The sequence below is a fragment of the Bicyclus anynana genome, chromosome 26 (assembly GCF_947172395.1).
Source record: "Bicyclus anynana chromosome 26, ilBicAnyn1.1, whole genome shotgun sequence".
Lineage (NCBI taxonomy): Eukaryota > Metazoa > Arthropoda > Insecta > Lepidoptera > Nymphalidae > Bicyclus > Bicyclus anynana.
The window spans coordinates 5,583,404-5,601,334 of NC_069108.1; the positions used below are offsets into that span (position 1 = coordinate 5,583,404).

Below are 17,931 nucleotides of genomic sequence, written 5' to 3' on the forward strand. Positions count from 1 at the left end.
AGGGGTACCGTCTAGCGAGTCAGGTCTTTGCATAATTGTCTGAGGTATGCCTAGCTGGAACTAAAGATCGTTGATCATATACTTTATCAGAGGGGTAACGAGTCAGGTCTTTGTATAATTCGTCTAAGGTATGCCTAGCTGGAACTAAAGATCCTTGATCATATACTTTGACAGAGGCGTAACGTCTAGCGAGTCAGGTCTTTTGTATAATTCGTCTGAGGTATGCCTAGCTGGAACTAAAGATCGTTGATCATATACTTTGACAGAGGGGTAACGTCTAGCGAGTCAGGTCTATGTATAATTCGTCTGAGGTATGCCTAGCTGGAACTAAAGATCGTTGATCATATACTTTGACAGAGGGGTAACGTCTAGCGAGTCAGGTCTTTGCATAATTCGTCTGAGGTATGCCTAGCTGGAACTAATTTCTAGATATCCCGTACCAATGGACGGTATTGTACGTTCGTTTAGCCACTTTATATTTGCAATGTCAAAGGCCAAAAGAGATTGACCTAGCTACAGCACTTTGTAGGACGTGTCCCTTGTAGCGTTGTCAGGCGTCCGGATAACGCCGGACATAGGTAGGCTTTTTGTTTGCGTGTCCGGACATAACAAACGGTGTCCGGCTTGTCCGGTTTTTGTTTTTTTACATTTCGTATTAGGCCGACCTGAGGGTTATTATGTAACTCGGTGTATCATTCAATTAATCAGTCACTACGTCGTTTTTCATCGTATTTTCGTTTTTGCAATCATCTAACATTGTTTTTTCAACGAAATGACACAATGGGGATGATGACTAGGTTTGAATATATTGATTTTTATGATACATTCGGGTAAATAGGGTCAATGTTAACTAATTTATACATAAAAAGCAAAGATTGTCTGGATATTTGCAAAATAAATGAGATTATAAAATTTCAAAATCTATTAAAAATATTTTATCGTAATTAGATGAAAATTCATACAGTTTTAGCTTCCTTACATTAAATGTAACATTTTTTAATATATGAACTATAAACATAAACGCACAAATAACAAAGATATTGGTAATTTTGTTTGAACGCGCATACAAATCTAACGATCATTACATTGCCTATGACGTCATTATTTCGAGCCATTTTGTATGGGGCGTTTTTCAGGGATCCGCGGCAGCGCCGCAAATCTGACTCTTTAAATCCCTGTAGCTCCGAAAGTAATGATCGCAGATACCCTGTTACTTTTACAAAATTACTTTACTATTAGTATACTCTTAAATTAAATACAATTTAAAAAACTGTCATCATCCCTATTAAGATTAAAATTGTCTAAAATTACTCCTAACATTGAATCCATTTACGACAACAAAGAAGCACACCCATCACATTAATATTACAAGGACATTTTTATAATCAGTCACTACGTCGTTTTTCATCGTATTTTTCGTTTTTGCAATCATCTAACATTGTTTTTTCAACGAAATGACACAATTATCGTCATTTTACATAAAATAACATTAGTTTATTAGTGACAGTAACAGATAGTACCGATATTTTCTGCATATCGTCTCCAAAGAGTAAAAAAATCTTTTGTAGGTTTGGGTGTACTCTTCTATAACAAGATCCACAAAACTGTGATGGACCTGCCAATGCATAGCTTTAAGCAATGTGTTAAAAAACATTTACTTAGTCGAGGGTACTACAACATTGATGAGTTCCTTAATGATAAAGATGCTTGGAGGCCGTTGGATCAGCTTCCACCTTCACACAGGAAGTAAAACTATAAGAAATGTAAACAGTAATTGTTATCAATTGTAAATTATAATACTGTATGACTTTTTCAAAAGAGCAACTGTTGAGTTTCTTGCCGGTATCTTCTCAGCAGGACCTGCCTTCCGAACCGGTGGTAGAATCTTTACAAATAGTCAACTGACGTGTCAAAAGTGCTTGTAAACTGAGCCTACTTGAAATAAATAATTTTTTGATTTTGATTTTTGATTTAGACCCCAACGTCCATCGGCTCTTCGAACTATGTCGCCTGCTCATTGCCACTTCAGTTTCGCGACTCGCTGAGCTGTGTCAGTGACTTTGATTCGTCTGCGGATCTCTTCAATGCTGATTCGATCACGCAGAGATACTACGAGCATAGCTTTGAACCTTCTAATAAGGCCCATAGTTAGCGATCAAGTCTCGGATCCTTAGGTCACTGGCAACACGCACTGTTCCAAGACTTTCGTCTTCAGGCACTGTGGAGTTTTTTACGTAAAGATGTCGCGGAATTTCCAAAAAAAAAAAATACATTTTTGTAGTACTTACTATTTTTTTTTCATTAAATTAAAATGATTTAACAATTAATATCTTATGCTATTTTCTCGCCAAACTGTAGAAGCAGTTTGTTGGCGAAATTACGCTCATTATCCTAATTATATCTTAAGCTAATTGCTAAATCTAATTATATAATAAGATATTTAACACTAAGATAACAAAGTGAATTAAAACTTTACAATTTGCAATTTATAAAGACAACAAACGGAGGCTCGCGACTTCGTCCGCGAGAAATTCAGTTTTTCACAAATTCTGCGGGATCCATGGATTTTTCCGGGATGAAAAGTAGAAAGTGTGTTAATTCAGAGTAAAATCTACTTCTATTCCAAATTTCAGCAAAATCGCTTCAGTAGCCGCAGCACAAAAGATATCCCTTATTTTATCCCCATGGGGATTGAATTTATTAAAATCCTATTTAAGCGAACGTCTTCATCATAGTAGCTGCAATCTTTAATTTCAGTTCAATCAATATCATCCCCTATTTTATCTCTTTAGGGGTGGAATTTATCAAAATCCTTTCTTAGGGGATGCCTACGTCATAGTAGCATTATGCATGCAAAGTTTCAGCCCGATCGGTTTAAAATTGACACAGTTTCATACAAACTTTCATCCCCTATTTTATCCCCTTGGGGGTAGAATTGATCAAAATCCTTTCTTAGCGGATGTCTACGTCATAATATCTACCTGTATGCCAAATTTCATCCCGATCCGTCCAGTGGTTTGGGCTGTGCGTTGATAGATCACTATTGAACCTTTTTTATATTATTGAACCACTTGAACCTTTGAGTTATATATATTTAGATAGACAATTCTATGTAAGTTATCTATACTAATATTATAAAGAGGAAAACTTTGTTTGTATGTTTGTTTGTTTGTAAAATTTTAGGCTCAAAAGCTACAGGACCGGTTTTAAAAATTCTTTCACCATTCGAAAGCTACATTATCCACAAGTAACATAGGCTATATTTTACTTTGGAAAAAAAGGGTTCCATAAGATATTTGGGTTTTTCGGACACAAGGTGTAAAAAATCAACCAGAAAAGTAGGGTAGGGGTAGGTAGGAGTAGGGTAGGGGTAGTTGAAAGATTACATCGAGTTTCACGCGGACGAAGTCGCGGGCGTCGGCTAGTATCATATAAGAGCATGTGCATTAAGGTGGGTCATAAAACCTTTTTGACGTGACAACGTCTTATGATTCGATGGAGCTGCAAACTCGAAAAAAGATGACGTCATGCGTCGTTCCCTCGCTCTAGGGTTGCCAACTTTGTTTACAAGAAATAAAGTATATTCTGGTGTAGGAAGATTATTAAACGGTATTTTAGAAAAACGAACATTTTCTTTTGAAAAATGCAACCACTCCATCAGTATTTTCTTATGACGTTGTCACGTTCAACTATCGTCAGTAAACCGACTTTACAGACAACCGTTTTTTTCTTAATTTTGGATTCTAATAGCAAAAATATGGTGCTAGTTAGTGCTGATATGCTGTGTGTAGAATATTATGTCAATCGAATTAGTGTAACTGTCTCCAGATTCAGTTTGAAAATTGCCCAAGGTTAACTATGTTTAATTTCCTCTTGAGGACTTCACTGATCTCCCTTTCTTTTTTAAGCCATTCAAGACACCAAGACAAAGATTTTTACCCGTCCAATTTAAATGAGCAGACATTCATACAGAGTTTCACCCCGACCCTTTATATCAGGGTTTCTCAAACTCCACGAACCCCTGTTAAAATTTCCAAGTGACAGCGAATCCCTTACTAACTAATAAAAACAGCTTACTTTAAACCCCCCCTCCCCCCAAATTAATTTGCCTGTTGAAGAAAATAAGCTTTTTATTTGAATAAAAGGTAACACATAAAGTACCAAAAGAAATGTCTTTGTAATATTAATGTGATGGGTGTGTTTGTTTCTTGTAGCAAATGGATTCTATGTTTGGAGTAATTTTGGACACTTTTAACCTTAATTTATTCTGACTCGGTACCAATTATCAAGCCGCCATTACGTAAATCTTTTCGTGAACCCCTGCCGTCGAAAGGCGAACCCCTAGGCGTACCTCACTTTGAGAAACCCTGCTTTATATGAAGCATAGAAATAAAGAAAATATCTTAGAAGAAATCATCTATGCAATGATATTAAGTACATGCCTCCACGGTTTTCTCTTTAAGTATATAATTATATAATCCCTAATTTGCTTTGTTCGTTACTGACAATGATGCAATCATAAACGTATATATTACGAAACATCATACATAACTACGAATTAGCTGATTATATTTAGGCAGGTTTATTTGCAAATGTTTTTAGGGTTCCGAACGTGCGTACAAAAACGGTACCCTTATAGTCAGAATGTCTGTCTGTCACAGTCAATTTTTTCCGAATCTACTGTACCATTTTGGTACACATATCAATTCCTGTGATTAAACGCAGAGACCGTGAATAGATGAAATCTGAATATGGGGCAAACTTATGGAATGTTAAAAAAAACTTTTGCTAACTGCATCGTGTTATACTCTAAATGTAAGAATGTTATAAGAGCATATTAAATGTATTTTTTGTAATGTTAAAATAAAAAGTTTTCAAGTTATTTACAAAAATGGACGAAAATTGGCCATACGCCTTATCTCAAAAACTATCAAATCAAAGATTTCATTTTGATTAAATTTAGTTAAAAAAAACTTTTGCTAATTGAATCATGTGATGCAATTTGCAAATGTATTTTTCTTATTTATTTATTGATACTTCAATATATATTTTTATTTATTTATTGACACTTAATTGTATAAAAAGAATAATTATAAAGTAAATAATAATACACATACATATTAAACATGCATGTTGCCATAACATTCAAAGGCGGTGTTATTGCTGGTTTTTATAATTTTGTTTATATCCCTGTTTCAAGTTATTTTTAAGTCATTCTCATTTCTGTTTTTTTTTTTGTATTTTTTTTAATGTATTTTTTTTGTAATTTTGAAAAATAGCTTTCAAGTTATTTTTAAGTCTTTCTCAGTGCTGTTTTCTTTTTTTGTAGTATATATTTTTTTGTAATTTTGAAATAAATACTTATAAATAACTTGTGAAAGTACAAGTTATTTTTAAGTCTTTCTCATTTCTGTTTTTATTTTTTGGTAATTTTTTAATACATTTTTTTATTGTAATATTGAAATAAATAGCTTTCAAGTTATTTTAAGTCTTTCTCGTTTCTGTTCTTTTTTGTAATTTTTTGTATATATATTTTTTGTAATTTTGAAATAAATAGTTCAAAATTACTTTTAAGTCTTTCTCATTTCAGTTTTCTTTTTTTGTAATTTTGTTAATTTATTTTTTTTGTAATTTTAAAATAAATAGCTTTCAAGTTATTTTTTAAGTCTTTCTCATTTCTGTTCTTTTTTGTAATTTTTTTTATATATATTTTTGTAATTTTAAAATAAATAGATTTCAAGTTATTTTTAAGTCTTTCTCGTTTTTGTGCTTTTTTGTATATATTTTTTTGTAATTTTGAAATAAATAGTTCAAAATTACTTTTAAGTCTTTCTCATTTCTGTTTTCTTTTTTTGTAATTTCTTTAATATATATATTTTTTTGTAATTTTGAAATAAATAGCTTTCCAAGTTATTTTGAAGTCTTTCGCATTTCGGAAGACTGTTTGGCTTTGATGTAGTAGTAAGGTAATGGCTTGTTGGTGTGTAAAACTAAATAAGTATCACTAATTAGCAATTTGCACGGTACAGTAGCGCATTCGTTTGTCTTTCTGATTATAAAAGTGATAATAAATACCAAAAAAATAATAATAAAATGTTGTGTTCACTTATCAGCTAGTGAGTCATATCAGAATTGCGGATCAAAAAATCAATGTTTGAATTTTACGATCTGACAACCCTTCACTTACTTATAACACTTCAATTCTATACAAGATAAGCTTCAGTTATTTCGACCTTGTACCTTGTTTGACGGCCTCCGTGACGCAGTGGTGTGCACGGTTGATTAACAAGACGGAGGTCCTGGGTTCGATCCCCGGCTGGGCTGATTGAGGTTTTCTTAATGTATAATGTATGTATGTACTGTTCTAACACAAATTATCAAAAAGCATACCAATTGGAGCCATCGAAGTATAATCGAAAAAAAAAATTCAAATCAGGAACTGTACTTAGTTACTTATATTTAAAATTAAAGGTCTGTCTTAAAGTAACTAAAAAGTTTGAAAGAAAATTATTATAAAACCCGACTGCTTTAGTTAAAGTAATGAACTGAAATAAAAATTTTAATAAAAAAAATTCAACCGACTTCCAACTCAAAAAATAACTTTAACTAAAAAGCAAAAAATAACATCCTACCTATGTGCTACCTTCTGATCAGTTTGAAGGCGGTGCCAAGCCAGTGATTTAATTAAATACGTTTAAACTACAAAATTTCTGGGGTTATTCCAGAAACAGTTTTAATTAAAACACGACACTGGCTTGGCACCGCCTTCAAACTAATCAGAAGGTAGCACATAGGTAGGATGTTATTTTTTGCTTTTTAGTTAAAGTTATTTTTTGAGTTGGAAGTCGGTTGAATTTTTTTTATTAAAATTTTTATTTCAGTTCATAAAAAAAAAAAAAAACATACATACAGCCGAACGTAGAACCTCCTCCTTTTTGGAAGTCGGTTAATGAAAAGAGAAAAACAAGTATCTGCATATTTATATAGAGATCCGACTAAATTCTTCATGGTGCTGCAGGCGGGGAAAAAATAATAGTTTCATACGAGCAAATTATGAAATACCAATGTTTGTCACCCCATGCCATAGTCGGGTTTTTTGTATATTTATAATGATATTTTTTTTCAAACTTTTTAGTTACTAAAGTAACTAAAAAGTCAGACCTTTTATTTTATTTTTGCAACTTTCCATCTTGTCCACATTCTGATTTCATCTATTCACGGCAAACCAATGCGTTTGGGATATGTGTATTAAATTTCAACTTAATTGGTTCCGTAGATTCGGAGAAAACAGACGGACATTCGAATGTTTGCAAGTGATCATATAAGGGTTCCGTTTTTGTACATTACGTTCGGAACTCTAAAAACAAGGCACGTAACTCCAAAGATACGTCACTATTAACAACGTATGACGTATGCATTGACTTGCTATCAGTTCCATTCTCCAGCATATTACAGCTAATGGCTTTACATTCAGTTGGCCTTTGGATTCCGCGCGCGTCGGACGTTCGCGCGGCATTGAAAATATATCGCATGTGATAAAATCGTGATAAAATTCCTACTGGATTTCGCATTCGGCCGAAGACGTCTTTAAATGTATGTCGTACAGTTTTTATTACATTTTAAGTTAACTAAGTATCAAGTTTACCGAGTTTTAAGTATATTACGTCAAGGGAAAGTTAATACAGTCTCAACAAGTGTTAGTTTTACTTTTAAATAAACCGTATGACGCTACGTATGTTCATTATATATGGTAATAGTGTGAGGAAACGCACGGAATTCATAATGTTTGAATGAATTTTCGCGTTCCCGTCATTTGACGGTGCAACTTTTCGTATTTGAATTAAGTAAGGTTTTTAATTTGTGAAATTTTAAATTTAATTTATTGTTATAGATAAATAAAGCTAAAAAAACATTATATAAGCACTTAATAAAAGATTGCGTTATGCTGATTCACAAGTGCTTTTTTCACATTTTATCTATCTATACTTCTATACTAATATTATAAAGAGGTAAAGTTTGTAAGTTTGTAAGTTTGTCACATTTTTTAAATGGGGTAATCTTCGGAACTACTGGTCCGATTTTAAAAATTTTTTCACCAGTAGAATGCTACATTATCGGGGAGTGCTATAGGCTATATGTTATATTGGTATCATATATATTAGCCGAGTTATCACAGTTTTAGTCATACAGGTCGGACTGAAAATCCTCTTAAACAGACTTATTCGCATGCGCTGGCTTAATTATTGTGTAAAATTTAAATTAATGTATGGAGGCTTTATGTATCTTTAAAAGTTCTACAAAAAAGTCCGCGACACCATATATCTATCTTCTATATATTAGCAGATATAGTACCTTTTGTGTTTTAAAAAATATTAATTTTATATACTTAGGTTTACGTCATTATTTATACAACTAAACTTTAATCCTTATTAAAATAAATTATTTAATAATTACAAGGATATTATGGAGATAAGATTTGCCCTGTACAGTATGTTAATTACTTAAATAGTTTCGGAGATAATACAAAATTTCTAAAAGACGCAGAAATTCCGCTATATGACGCCCGGCGCTTACATTTACGTAGTTCCCGTTCCCGTGTGAATATGGGGATCAAACATAGCCTATGACACTCGCAAATAACGTAGCTTTCTATTGGTAAAACAATCTTCCAAATCGGTCCAGTAGATCCAGAGATTACCTCCTACAACCACACGAGCTTTACCTCTTTATATTATTAGCATAGAAGTCTCTATTTCTCTTGGTCATACCACCACTTTCGAAGGACTGGACCGATTTTGCTAAGGGTAGGAGTAAGATAGAGAAGTTACAGGGTAGGGTAGGGTACGGGTAGGGAAGCGTAGGGGGCCGGGTTTAGGGTAGTGGTAGGGTAGGGGTAGAGGTAGGGTAGGGGTAGAGGTAGGGTAGTGGTAGGGTAGAGGTACGGGTAGGAAAGGGATAGGGTACGGGGAGGGTAGGGGTAGGATGTGGGGAGGGTAGGGGTAGGATGTAGGGTGTAGGTAAGGTAGGGGTAGGGTAGGGGTAGGGTGGGGGTAGGGGTAGGGTAGGGTAGGGTAGGGGTAGGGTAGACGTAGGGGTTAGGTAGGGTAGGGTTGGGGTAGAGGTAGGGTAGTGGTAGGTAGAGGTACGGGTAGGATAGGGAAGTGGTAGGGTAGGGGTAGGATAGGCGTGAGATAGGGGTACGGGTGGGATAGGGGTAGGAAAGGGATAGGGTACGGGGAGGGTAGGGGTAGGATGGGGGTAGGGTGTAGGTAAGGTAGGGGTAGGGTAGGGGTAGGGTAGATGTAGGGGTTAGGTAGGGTAGGGTTGGGGTAGTGGTAGGGTAGGGTAGGGGTAGGATAGAGTAGGGGTAGTAGTAAAGTTGACATCGAAATTTACGCGGACGAAGTCGCGGGCGTCCGCTAGTACTTATAATAAATCTGTAGAGAGGTCAATTCTGTACATGAAATATATTTCCAAAATAACTATCAGGGGGTGATTAGTGGTCGATACTGATGCCAAAAATGCAATAAGTAAAATTTTTGTCTGTCTGTCTGTCTGTCTGTCTGTCTGTCTGTCTGTCTGTCTGTCTGTCTGTCTGTCTGTCTGTCTGTATGTTCTTTATAGAAACAAAAACTACTCGACGGATTTTAACGAAACTTGGTACAATTATTCTTCATACTCCTGGGCAGGTTATAGTATACTATTCATCACGCTACAATCAATAGGAGCAGAGCAGTGAAGGGAAATGTTAAGAAAACGAGAGATGTTACTCCATTTTTTAAGCTTCCGTCGCCGTCGCATGGTCTCTACCATAAGGATAGTAGGATAGGGGTAGGATAGGGGTAGGGTAGGAGTAAGGTAGGGGTAGGGTAGAGTAGGGATAGGCGTAGTAGTAGGGTTTCACGCAGACGAAGTCGCAGGCGTCCGCTAGTTATAAAATATATTGATGATAAAAAAGTGAAATATAATTATTTTTTCCATTAAGATCTTTTTGAACACCTTTTTTTGAATTTTTTAATAATAATTCCGAAAAAGGAAATAAATTATCAGATTTATTGTTTGTCATAGGTAACTATTTTCTTTCAGGCCCGGGTACAAAATATAGAACTATAAAAACAAATTAAAATTAATATATAAGTACCTAACCGTTTTCTTTCGGTAGAAAATATAGAAACAAAAAAAAAAACAAATCAATTAAAATTAAAAAGGAACCTAAAACCAGCATAAACTATAAAGAAAGCCTAATCCTAGGTATTTTACGTTAAGAATTGTAATTAAAAAATAATAGGTGATTACTTAATTAATTAACTAATTGGAATTGTGATAAGCAATATATTTCTTGCTGGCGGATTAATTAAACTTTATTAATTTACTTTTATCTTTATCAATTACACTTTTATAGTTAATACCTACTTATTCAGTAAGTGCCTATTTTTTTTATTTTTTTTTTTATTTTTATCTTTTTTTGTGATTCTGGGGGCTTTTATATTTTATATTAGTTTTAAGTTTAATTTGATAAAAAATCAGAAGTGGGATGTCGCGACAGATGGAAAGATGAACAGACAGATAGAAAGGCAATAAAGTGGTCCTAAAAGGTTTCCGCATTTTTCTTTTTAAGGTACGGACCCCTAAAAAATTAAAATATTGTATTATATTGTATTATATAAATATTGTATTATATATGACGTAATGTTTGTTATTTCGTAAATAATAAAAATCCAATATCTTTCAAACTATATTATACTTTAAGTCTCACAAAAATATGTACATTTCTAACACTGGAAACTAAAATTTTTTGAGAAAAATAACAAATATATAAAGAAAAAACAATCATTTGAAGTTATTGATTAACTATTCTTCTATCTTCTACTATCTTCAGTCTTAGACAATGGTTTGAAGAATTTTGAATTTTTTTCTTGCTCGACATTTTTTTTTTATTCAGTGTGATTTTAAGCAGTGGCATTCTTAAACCAATTTCGCAATTTCGGCAATAGGTATTTGCAAGTTAAAGTTTAAATTTGCACATTTTACGTCAGTTTCGTCAGTGAGATCCGCGAATAACGAAATATTTAGCCTCGAATATGGGAATTGGGACGCAACTTTTTTATCCGCGAATAGTGAAAACGTGAATAAAGGAAGCGTGAATAAAGAGCTTTTACTGTACTAAATTAAACTACATATACAATTACATATCTAATAGTAATAATCGTTGACCTCCACACAAAAATCGACACGAAATTACATCTATACTAATATTATAGAGGAAAACTTTGTTTGTATGTTTGTTTGTTTGTTTGTTTGTTTGTTTGTAATGAATAGGCTCAAAAACTACTGGACCGATTTTAAAAATTCTTTCACCATACGAAAGCTATTCACAAGTAACATAGGCTAAATTTTATTTTTGAAAAAATAGGGTTCCGTAGGATATTTGGGTTTTTCGGACACAAGGTGTAAAAATCAACCAGAAAAGTTACTTATTTTGCGTACGCTGCAAGGTAAGGTAGGGATATGGGTAGGGTAGGGGTGGGGTAAGGGTTAGGGTGGGGGTAGGATAGGGGTAGTTGAAAGTTTACATCGAGTTTCACGCGGACGAAGTCGCAAGCGTCCGCTAGTCTTTTATAAAGTTGGTTAAAAAACAAAATACGTTGTAGTTTGTGGCGTATACGGAAATATTTTGCTAATAACTTAACCGGTCCCTCAGTAGACCTTTATGACTACGTCGCAAGGTTTTGGTGAAAGTTTGTATGTTTGTTTCTCAATAACTCAAAAACTTTGAAGCTGAACGTATTTGGATAGGAATTCGCACACAGGCAGCTTAATTAAGGTTTGGCTGGTGGGAGGCTTCGGCCGTGGCTAGTGACCACCCTACCGGCAAAGACCCTGCCGGTATGGTGACTAGCCACGGCCCGATGATGTCGTGTAGAAAGCGAAAGGGGTGTATATTTTCATCCTCCTCCTAACAAGTTAGCCCGCTTCCATCTTAGATTGCATCATCACTTACCATCAGGTGAGATTGTAGTCAAGGGCTAACTTGTAAAGAAAAAAACCAAAAAAAATCTTCATGATTGGTTGTGGTATTTACCTATAGTAAAAGCATTTTTTTTAATATTCTTTACAAGTCAGTCCTAGACCACAATCTCACCTGATGGTAAGTGGCAATCAAATACGGGCTAACTTGTTAGGAGGGGGATGAAAATCCACACCCCTTTCTTCTACGCGACTTAGTACCGGAACCCTAAATCGCTTGGCGGTTTGCCGGTAGGGTGGTTAGTAGCCACGGCCGAAGCCCAGCCAGACCTGGAGCAAACCTCGATTGACCCAGCTGGGGATCGAACCCAGGACCCCCGTCTTGAACACTGGAAACTAATTTTTTTTGGAAAAAAATAACAAATATATAAAGAAAAGTCATTGATTAACTATTCTTCTATCTTCTACTATCTTCAGTCTTAGACAATGGTTTGAAGAATTTTGAAAATTTTTCTTGCTCGACATTTTTTAAAAGCTTAAAAATTCTTAAACCATCCATTCGCAATTTCGGCAATAGATATTTGCAATAGTAGGGGAGCCCTGGATGCTAAATTTGCAGTTACTACAGCGTCATTGGAATCGATTAGATCTGGTAGATTAGATGATAGAAATAATAATTGGTTATATAATTTTTTCCCTTTCAGTGGTGGGGAGAAAAACTACAGTCTTTAAAGAGAATTTTTATTACTTTGACTTACTGAAATCATCAGAAAACATGAGCGATTATTCAGGAGATTATTTCATTCAAAATAAGTAAAAAATTAACCGCAATCGTGGCTCGATAAAAAAAATATAAGGGTTTTTTTTATTGTAACTTTGAAACCCTCCTATTCCATTACGTTACGCTCAAACTGTCAGATTTTCGAAATGGTCATCTTTGTCTTGTTTCTTACTTTTTACATCTAAATTATTTAAATACAATTTTCGTATGTATGCTTATGTTATATATATATATTTATTTGTATGTATCGTTATTTGTGTAGGAATAAATGTAATTGTTGGTAGGTATGTATGTATATTCGTATGTGTTCATATATATATATATATATTGATTTTGATTTAATATATTATTATCTAAGTGTAATGTATCTTCTACTTTTCTTTTTATGGGTACACCCGTCATTATGCATTATTCCTTGTATTTATTTTCTCTTTTTCGATTGGTTGTCTGGAAGAGATCGCTCATTAGCGATAAGACCGCCAATTGTACATTAGTTTTTAAGTTAATTTCTTGCCTGTTATTATTATTTTTGGTGTACAATAAAGTATATTTCATTCATTCATTCATTCATCTTTTAGCTATCAACTCAACTAACTTATCTCAATCTGACGTGCTGGTTGAGTATTTGTGAAGTTAGTTTTTTTTTTGTTTGCCCTAATCGCACCCACCAATATTATGAGCTCATACTTGGTGGAGGTACTGAACAACGTGCAAGGTATACTCCCTTATGTTCATCTGCCGCGCTCGAGTAACTGCAAAAATCCCCTCTTCGGCTCCCCTACTACAAGTTAAAGTTTAAATTCTATTTCTTTCTATTTATTCTTTTTCTTTTTTATTTATTATGTAGTTATAGTAAGTAAATATAATAATAATAGTATAGTAGGTGAATTTAAACTTGGGAATAAATTTGATTGTTGGTTTTAATATTGTAGGTACTTTAATGTTATATAATTTTTCTTTTTTGTTCTTTTTTATATTTTGTAAACTAGTTATAAGTTTTAATTTGGTTTTGCTTTAAATATAGGTTTATGTTGCCTGTTTTTGTGGTGGCACTGAGAACTGGGTCCTAGCTGAAAATCAATGCTGTATGTTCTTTGTTTATGGGGAGCATACAGCAATATGCTGAGCTAGGACCTTTTTCTAGGTTATGCCACATATCGCAGGGTATTATTCTTAAGTAATTGTGATGTGTGGCATAATGTAGTAATAAATATATTTTCTTTCTTTCTTCTATTTTTTCTAAATATGTGAGCAAACCTCGATTGACCCAGCTGGGGATCGAACCCAGGACCTCCGTCTTAACCTACTGCGCCACAGAGGCCCTTCGGTCCATTACTGAAGGTGCGATGTTAGGTGCGAATATAAATTAACCACAAACAACTTTTAAACCGGTCTGTGTATACATACCTTTGTTTGACTTGACATGTAAGTATCATGATTATCTATTTGATTAGCCCAATATGGCCCAGGCCTTCATTATAGGCCTCCTATAAGGCCTGGCCCTGGATATGGTTTTTAGGTCCACCACACTACTCCAATGCGAATTGGATTCACTATAAAATTATTAACTAGTTTACACCGAGCAGTTATAACCGCGTGGTTCCCGTTCCCGTAGGAATATGGGGATAATTATAGCCTATAGCCTTCCTCGATGAATGAACTATCTAACACTGAAAGAATTTTTCAAATTTGTCCAGTAGTTCCTGAGATTAGCGCGTTCAACCAAACAAACTCTTCAGCTTTATAATATTAGTATAGGCTAGCTGACGCCGCGCGGTTTTACCCGCGTGGTTCCCGTTCCCGTAGGAATATGGAGATAATATATAGCCTATAACCTTCCTCGATGAATGGGCTATCTAACACTGAAATTTTTTTTAAATCGGACCAGTAGTTCCTGAGATTAGCGCGTTCAATCAAACAAACAAACTCTTCAGCTTTATAACATTAGTATAGATTATTGTCAGGTATACGTGATGAAGTCAATATTGACTCTTTACTCGACACTAGGATGTCAAAGTACACTGTGAAATACTGGAAGGAAAATTGAATCAATATACGAGTAGGTACATTGGATCGATAAATGTATTTTTAACCGACTTCAAAAAGGAGGAGGTTCTTTTTTTTTTTTTTTTTTTTTTTTTTTTTTTTTTTTTTTTTTTTTTTTTTTATGTATGTACACCGATTACTCAAAGACGCCTGGACCGATTTCAAAAATTCTTTTTTTGTTTGAAACGGTATAGTCCCCATTTGGTCCCATTGCCATCATGACAAGATCTGATGATGGAATCCTGGAGAAATTGAGGGGAACTTTCAAAAATTATATGGGTGTCTAGTGTGTTCGTAAACTTTTCCATCTAGTACTTTTAAGAAATACAATATTATGACGGTTTAAAATCGATCTGATGATGGAGTCATAAAACAGACGAGGGAACTCCTTGGCGATTTACAGCAGTTACCTTGTGTTTGGGCTTGATTAATTTGTATTAATGAGAACATTCCACATAGATAAGTTGTGACTGTCATTTAGGGGTTCTGTGATGAAGACCAAGGACAATTAAGGGAACTCCTTAACAGTTTACAGTAACTACCTTGTGTTTGGCCTTGATTAATTCGTATTGCTGAGAACTTTCTACCTAGATGAGTTGTGTTTGTTATTAGGGGTCTGATGATGAAGACCAAGGTCAATGAAGGGAACCCCTTGACGGTTTACGGTAGCTACCTTGTGCTTGGGCTTGATTAATTTGTATTGCTGAGAATTTTGTACCAAGATGGGTTGTGACTGTCATTAGGGGTCTGATGTATTCGTTTGAGATGAAATTTTACACTAAAAATTGAAAAATAATAAAAATTTTAATAAAAAAAATACAACCGACTTCAAAACCTAAAAACGTACCCACTAAACTAAAAAGCGAAAAATAACATCATAATATGTTCTACCTGCTGATCAGTATGAAGTCGGTGCTTAGCCGGTGTTGTCTTAATTTAAGCCATTTCTGACAGGACCACATGAAACAACACTGTCTGCAAAATCTAAATCTATAAGATATGCTCACATGGCTTGAATTAATACATCACCGGCTTAGCACCGACTTCATACTGATCAGCAGGTAGAACATATTATGATGTTATTTTTCGCTTTTTAGTTTAGTGGGTACGTTTTTAGGTTTTGAAGTCGGTTGTATTTTTTTTATTAAAATTTTTATTAGATTCACTATAATTATTATTAATCACGCGGTTGGCAACTAGGAGCCTCCTATGAAGATTCAGAGACACACAGCGGGCTACGATATTTAATATAAGAGATATGACAATAGGGCGTAAAAACTGAGGCGGACAAATGTGCATAATTGTCTTCATTTGATTTTGTCGCTTGTTATAACGAAAGTTATTTAAACACATAATACGTATACTAGCTGAGTTACTGAGTTACCTGGCTGAGTTTGTTGTGGGCTCTTTTTGGACCAAGGCGCGTTTGGAACCCTCGTAACTTTAATTTTCAGTTTCGAATAATTATTATCACCATTATAATAATAATAATAATAATAAAGCCTTTTATTTCCACATCAATTTACATTTCAAACGTTTGTTAGGTGTGTTAGTTTAAATTATAATTATATCTATATATTAATTCTAATGTTAGTATGGTTAGTTATCTTCTTGTGATGTGGATCCCGTTTGGGTGAAGGCCTCCTCTTTCTTCTTCCAGTAATCTCTATCTTTTGCGAGAGACATCCATTCTCGCCCTGTTTTGATAATGATGTCATCAGCCCACCTTTTAGTTGGTCTGCCGACGCTTCTCTTTCCAGGTGGACCTTTCCAGTTTGTGACTTTTATGGTCCATCTACTGTCTTTAATTCTTGATATATGCCCAGCCCATTGCCATTTCAATTTTAGAGCCTGTGTCACAGCGTCAGTGATTTTTGTTTTTTGTCGGATAATTTCTGCCCTTATTTTTTGAATTTTCCTTAGTTTTAGTATACTTCTTTCAATCGACCTTTGTGTTGTTCTTAGCTTAGTTTTCACTGTATGCGTGAAAGCCCATGTCTGACATCCATACAATAAGCTGGGCAAAAGACAAGTGTCAATTACATTTTTTTTCATATCTGTAGTATAATTACCTTTTAAAATTTCCTTCAAGGACCAGAATTTGTTCCAGGTTATTTTACACCTTCTTTCCACTTCTTCTTCGTTATTTGTTGTGCTGAAAGATACTTGTTTACCCAGGTATATATATTTATCCACATATTCTATGTAGTTGCCATATATGTTTATAGGAATTTTTTGGCTATTTGTCATTATTTTTGTTTTGGAAGCATTCATCTCAAGTCCAACTCTAGCACTTTCTTTAACCAGTGACTGTATCATAGTTCCTAATTCTCTCGATGTTTCGGAGAGTATAACAATGTCGTCCGCGAATCTCAAGTGGCTCAGATAGGCACCGCCCACATATAATCCCTTCATTTTCCAGTCTAGTTGTTTGAAGATATTCTCCAGGACAGCGATAAAGAGTTTTGGTGACAGAGGATCACCTTGCCTTACTCCCCTTTCTATTCTTATTTCTTCTCCTCTGGTTTCGAGTTTAACTCTGCTTGTGGCGTTGTTATATATATACTTCAGGATATTTATATACTTTCTGTTAATGTCCAGTGATGATAATGTGTCCCAAATAGAATTATGGCTTATACTATCGAATGCCTTACTATAGTCTATAAAGGCTATGTAAAGTGGCCACCTAAACTCTTTGTACTTCTCTATCACTTGTCCTAGGGAATGTAGATGGTCAGTCGTACTATAACCTGATCGAAATCCTGCCTGTTCTATTGGTTGTGTTTCGTCAATCTGTACTGATATTCTTTTTAGGATTATCGATGCAAAAAGCTTATATAAACATGCCAATAGACTTATGGGTCTGTAGTTGCCGACATCATGCGGATTGCCTTTTTTATATAACAGAATTATATCAGATGTGCACCACTGTTTTGGAACAGATTCCGTTTCTAATATAAGGTTAAATAGTCGTGTGAAGTGATTTATCAGAATAGGTGCAGCATGTTTCAGCATTTCATTATTGATTCTATCAGGACCTGAGCTTTTTGCACTTTTTAGTAGTTTAATGTGTTCATATACTTCGTTTGCCTCTATTGTGGAAATACTATCTGTGTTAGGAATACAATTTGACAACT

At 34.5% G+C, this 17,931-nt stretch overlaps 1 protein-coding gene across 1 annotated transcript in view; it reads left to right on the forward strand.

Annotated features, from left to right (window-relative positions):
- The first annotated feature begins 7,434 nt into the window (after nucleotides 1–7,434).
- The window catches only part of LOC112054577 (ATP-citrate synthase), a 77,797-nt gene continuing 67,300 nt past the window's right edge, over nucleotides 7,435–17,931 (forward strand). Inside the window, exon 1 of the mRNA XM_052890026.1 lies at nucleotides 7,435–7,593. The gene's annotated coding sequence lies outside the window, so the exon portion shown is untranslated. The remainder of the gene's footprint in view (nucleotides 7,594–17,931) is intronic.